The sequence below is a fragment of the Chiloscyllium plagiosum genome, chromosome 41 (genome assembly GCF_004010195.1).
Source record: "Chiloscyllium plagiosum isolate BGI_BamShark_2017 chromosome 41, ASM401019v2, whole genome shotgun sequence".
Classification (NCBI taxonomy): domain Eukaryota; kingdom Metazoa; phylum Chordata; class Chondrichthyes; order Orectolobiformes; family Hemiscylliidae; genus Chiloscyllium; species Chiloscyllium plagiosum.
The window spans coordinates 17,623,080-17,629,433 of record NC_057750.1 but is presented as its reverse complement, the minus strand read 5'-3'; positions in this window follow the sequence as shown (position 1 = coordinate 17,629,433).

Sequence of the window (6,354 nt, the reverse complement as noted above, 5' to 3'; positions counted from 1 at the left end):
TAACACTGTAACCTGTCACCACTGGAACTATTTTACTGACCTCAGTGTGTAACACTGTAACCCATCATCACTGGAACTATTTTACTGACCTCAGTGTGTAACACTGTAACCCATCATCACTGGAAGTATTCTGCTGCTCTCTTTAGTGTACTCTCTGAAGTGCCACATACTTCCTGTGATGTGGAGTCTTGAGTTCGATATTCCCATGTTGCCACATTAGCCTGTGATTCTGCATTAAGAGTCCAGTGACATCGCCAATATGCCATTTCATCTTCAATACTGACAATATTAAGTCTGTCTCTGGGCTCTGTCTGCATCTTGTGTTCAGCATACTGACAACAAGGTACTCAAGGCAGCTCAGAAACAATTCCTTCCATGCAACGACTACACCCGACATCACCATTTAAACCTTGTGCTCTTCTGGATTCCTGTCCCTAAGTAGCCCACATCACCTTGCTTTCTCATTTCACCCCTTGCTGGTGAATGGTCTCCTTCCCCATTCAAAGGCTCCTCTTTGCCTATCTCTCTCTGATCACGGCTTCCATCACTACCACAAACCCTTCCAATCAACTCAGGGACCAGATTATAAACCACCTGGGAACATAAACAAAATGATGTGGGAAATTAGATTACTTACTGTGTGGAAACAGGCCCTTCGGCCCAACAAGTCCATACCGACCCTCCGAAGAGCAACTCACCCAGACCCATTCTCTTACATTTACCACTTCACCTAACACTGCGGGGAATTTAGCATGGCCAATTCACCTTGCCTGCATATCTTTTGGACTGTGGGAGGAAACTGGAGCACCCGGAGGTAAGCCACGCAGACACGGGGAGAATGTGCAAACTCCACACAGACGGTTGCCTAGGTGGGGAGAATTGAACTCAGGTCTCTGGCGCTGTGAGGCAGCCGTGCTAACCATTGTGCCATCGTGGTTAGCACTGAAATAAAAACAAAAAATGCTGGTCTGGCAGCACCTTTGGAGAGAGCTGAAGTGTTGAGCCTGACATGGCTGTACTTCAGCACTTTCTCTTTCTGTTACTTTTGGGCATATCTCTTTATTAAAATAGTTACATCAGCAAATGGTGACATTTACAGATTTTGGAGTCCTTGTTTAATGTAACATGTAACAGGGACAGGAATAGCCTCAGAGATTTGAACATTTGGCTTGGAGCCTTATGATACCGGGGAATAGTTCCTCGTTCCAGTTAATTGTACCTGCCTCAGGAATTGCTGCATCCAGTAATATCACAGCAAGCTGAATTCTGTACACTGAGGGGTTGTCCTATTTGATGTGATGCGACTGTAAATTCACTAATGTGGGATTCAAAACTAATATGCAACACTTCTCCTGAGGTCAGCCATTAGGGCGGCATGATGGCTCAGCACTGCTGCCTCATAGCACCAGGGTCCCAGGTTCGATTCCAGCCTCGGGCGACTGTCTGTGTGGAATTTGCACATTCTCCCTGTGTCTGCATGGGTTTCCTCCGGGTGCTCCGGTTTCCTCCCACAGTCCAAAGATGTGCAGGTCAGGTGAATTGGCCATGCTAAATTGCCCGTAGTGTTAGGTGCATTAGTCAGAGAGAAATGCGTCTGGGTGGGTTACTCTTTGGAGGATCGTTGTGGACTTGTTGGGCCGAAGGGCCTGTTTCCACACTGTAGGGAATTTAATCTAATCTCAGAAACCTGGCATTCCTAGTTGTCTTTGACAGTAGAAAGTAAGGCTTTGTCACTGCGTTCAACTTACTCAAAAAAAAAGTGAATTCTTTCCTATATTCCCTGCATCCTAATCTCCTCAATGTTTACTCCTCCCACATGTAATAAAAACCAAAGAGTTCACATTTCTTAGAGCTGAACAGCTTTTGATACCTTGTCTCGTGTGGCTATTCCTCACCTCCAAGTCTTCATAAGAAGCAGCACAGAACTATTGAACTGTGGGGCTCCTCACACTGCAGAGCAAACTTTTATCTCCACTCACATCTATGACACACACACAATAGGCACACAGGCAAACGCATACACACACACATACACACACACAGACACACACACACACACATACACAGGCAAACGCACACACACACAGGCAAGCACACACATACACACACACAGGCAAACGCACACACACACACACAGGTAAATTGTATACACACACACACACAGGCAAACACACACACACAGGCAAACACACACACACACATAGGCAAATGCGCACGTGCACACACACCGGCAAACACATACACACATACAGGCAAGCACACATACACACAGGCAAACACATACACACACAAACACACACACACATAGGCAAATGCACACACACACACAGGCAAACATGCATGGACACAGGCAAACGTGCGTGCACACACACAGGCAAACGTGCAAGCGCACACACAGAGGCAAATACACGCACAGGCAAATGCACACACACAGACACATACACAAACACAGTCACACACACAGGCAAACAGGCAAATATGCGCGCGCGCACAGAGACACAGGCACACACACAGGCAAATGTGCGCATACACACACAGGCAAATACGCACATGCACACAGATAGACAGACAGACACACACAGGCAAACGTACGCACACACAGACATGCACACACAAACATGGGCAAATGTGCGCGCGCACACACACAGGCAAACATATACACAGACGCACATAAACTCACACACACAAACAGACCTATATCTAATGAGTAGATCGAGCAAGGTGGTTCAGGACTGGTGTCAGGAAACATTTCTTCACGCAGTGGGGAGTGGAAATCTAGAACTCCCTCCTCCAAACATTTGTTGGAGATGGGGGAGTTAATAGTTTCAAAAGTAAGGGTGCAAAAGAAACATTTTTGGAGCAATAATATTATGGGATGTGGAACTGCGGCCAGTAGATGAAGTTAAAATACAAAGCTATCGTGACCTGATTGAATAGTGTGACAGGCTCATTGGGCTGAATGGCCTCCTTCTGTTCCGATGTATTTCAGGCACAGAGTCACCGGCCATCTGAAAATCCTGGTTAATTTTCCCCTTCCGGCTACATTCACAGGACGATATATATCCCTGTCCCCTCCTCACTGGACTCCAACAGATTTTATTAAAAGGATATGCTTATTAGTTGTGCATTTTAACTATTTATGTGCAGTGACGAGGGAAAAGAAACACAAACAGGTTCCTTCAAGTTTTATTTTTAAAAAACAGGATTATAATGATTGCAGTTAACCAAGTTTAAGTAAAATTATACAAATGCTCCAACTTCCAAACACATATACACTCTCACCCACACAGTCACACATACCCACTCACACATTCTCACTCACACCCCCCCCGCCCTACACTCCCTCACGCACCCACTTGGACCGGACCAGGTAAGGTTCTCAGTTGGGTTTCCACAACAATCATTGATAGTTGCCATGGTCACCAACAATGACACTTTACATCCCAGATTTATCGTTTGAACTTAAATTCCACCATCTGCTATGGTGAGACTCGAACCCATGCCCCTGGAACATTAGTGTAGGTTCCTAGATGATTAGGCGAAAGTGAGGACTGCAGATGCTGGAAATCAGAGTGGTGCTGGAAAAGCACAGTAGGTCCGGCAGCATCAACGTCGATTTTCCTGCTCCTCGGATGCTGCCTGACCTGCTGTGCTTTTCCAGCACCACTCTATCCTCGATGATTAGTCTGGTGACATTACCTCTATGTTATCATCTCCCCATTACTTCCATTGTCCACATAAGTGTTTGGAAGGTGGCAGCCATTGCTACACAACGGGGAATGGACAGTGGCGATTCACTCCTGCTTATGACAAACTAGTTTTTCTACAGCTTGCTTTCTGTGACATTTCAGCTTTGGAGGGCAATAAGTCTGCAGATCTAAGTATACTGAGTTTTGGCAGGTCCAAAGACAACGGAAAGTGTGATTTGTACAGGTGGCTTTCTCTCAGGATCTCCATTCAAATGCCCAAACCAGGGCCTCTTCAAGTGGTACTCGCTGACTTGTCAGAGTCTCAAAGATCACCTGACCCTTTGGAGTCATCTCAACGGTTTGAAGTTTCAGTTCTGTTGAAAGTTAGTCAGTGATTTTTCACCAGTAAATACATGAAGTCTTTTTCTTTGCAAAAGGCACCGTGCTGTGGCAATTTACAACATCGTTAGCAGCAGCCCAATTGTTAGGTGATGTCGACTCGTGAGTATCACTAGCGAGCCCCTGTGTTCATTTCCCCAAATGTCCCCTGAGAAAGTGGTGGTGACTTGCCTACTTGAACTCACCATGCTTTAGAATACTTTGGTGCAATTGAGTGAAGCGCTGGGACCATTTCTGACAGCTATTAGGGAGTCAACCACATTGCTCTGGTTCTAGGATCATGTGTACAGTAAACTGGGTTGATTTTCCCCCTGAAGAAAATTAGTGATCTAGGTGGGTTTGTTATAAAGACATAGAAATGTACAGCATGGAAACAGACCCTTCAGTCCATCTCGTCCATGCCATTGCAACATTTAAGAGGCATCTGGGGATGGGTATATGAACAGGAAGGGTTTGGAGGGATATGGACCAGGTGCTGGCAAGTGGGACTAGATTGGGTTGGGATACCTGGTCGGCATGGACAGGTTGGACCGAAGGGTCTGTTTCCATGCTGTACATCTCTATGACTCTATACAGATATCCAAAATTAACCTAGTTCCATTTATCAACATTTCACCCATGCTCTTCTAAATTCCTATTGACATTCCGGCCATTTCATGATCAATATTGATTTGCTGCCATTGGCTAATGAGGCACTGACCAGCAACAAGGAGTGCTGTTGGCAGAACTACTTACAAAGACACAACGTCAGAGAAACACAGAAGTCCAGGACTGAAGGAAGAATTAGAGACAGCTAACAGGAACAGAAACAATGACAGGCTATTGGTGGATCTCAGTGACATACTCCATTAGGAAGATCGAAAGCCTGTCTACTACCGACAAGGCACACGTCGGGAGTGATGGATCACTCCCCACTTGCCTGGATGGCTGGCTGGGGGGGAAGAGACTGAAGTGGCGTGGTCACCCGGTGCAAAAAGAGAGAGAGACCCAGCATGGAGGGAGAGAGTCAGACAGAACATGTGGTAAGGCAGGTCAAGGGAGACGTGACTGTCAGAGAAAAAGGGAACAGCAAGACCTAACAGCAAATGGAAGGATGTAGCAGCAAAATAATTAAATACAGTGACTTTGCAAGAAGGATTATAATGATGGCATTTGTGTTTTGTGCTCTTTTTCCCTAGTCACTGCATATAAATAGTTGAAACTCACAACTAACAAACATATCCTTTTAACAAAATCTGTTGGAGTCCAATGAGGAGGGGACAGAGATATATATCGTCCTGTGAATCCTCACCTGACTGTAGCCGGAAGGGGAAAATCAACCAGGATTTTCAGATGGCCGGTGACTCTGTGCCTGAAATACATCGGAAAAGAAGGAGGCCATTCAGCCCAATGAGCCTGTCACACTATTCAATCAGGTCACGATAGCTTTGTATTTTAACTTCATCTACTGGCCGCAGTTCCACATCCCATAATATTATTGCTCCAGAAATGTTTCTTTTTAAACACTGTTAGTTTTGAAACTATTAGCTCACCCCCATCTCCAACAAATATTTGGGAGGAATGAAAGCTGACAGAAGTGTGATCAATCAGCGCCGTGGTGATCCCAACTAAATTCAGAGTCGCAGGAAGAAGGGGATTGTGACAAATTCGGGAATGAAGTGTCATCAAGGTAGATACATCTGATACAAACACAATTATTCAACCAGACATATGTGGGATATAGGTGAATTAATGTTATTTCTGCAATTATAAGTTCTGAGGCAGAGGATTGTTTCTTGGCTAAGAGCTGAGTTAACAAGAATGTGAACTACATAGAGGAAGTATATAATCCGTTAAAAAAAAAAGGTATGTTAGCATGAGATGTGATTACAAAAGAATGGTAGAAATACAGGCACTAGATAAAATGCTGTGAAGAGAGGCCTGTATAAACAGTAAGCTGAGTTAACAAGAATGGGAACTACATAGAGGAAGTATATAATCCATTAAAAAAAAATGGTATGTTAGCATGACACGTGATTACAAAACAATGGTAGAAATACAGGCACTAGATAAAATGCTGTGAAGAGAGGCCTGTATAAACAGTAGGTTTCCCACTTGTACAGAGACACAGGAACAAACCCCAATTAAAAGGGCTTAGTGATAAGATGCTGTGAGGGGCAGCGCAGATGGAGGGAGTAGATAATGGTAAGCAAAGGATGGGATGACGCCAAACGACCTTATGGGGCCAGAGATAGGCATTTGTCATGGACAAGGCCGGATAAACAGA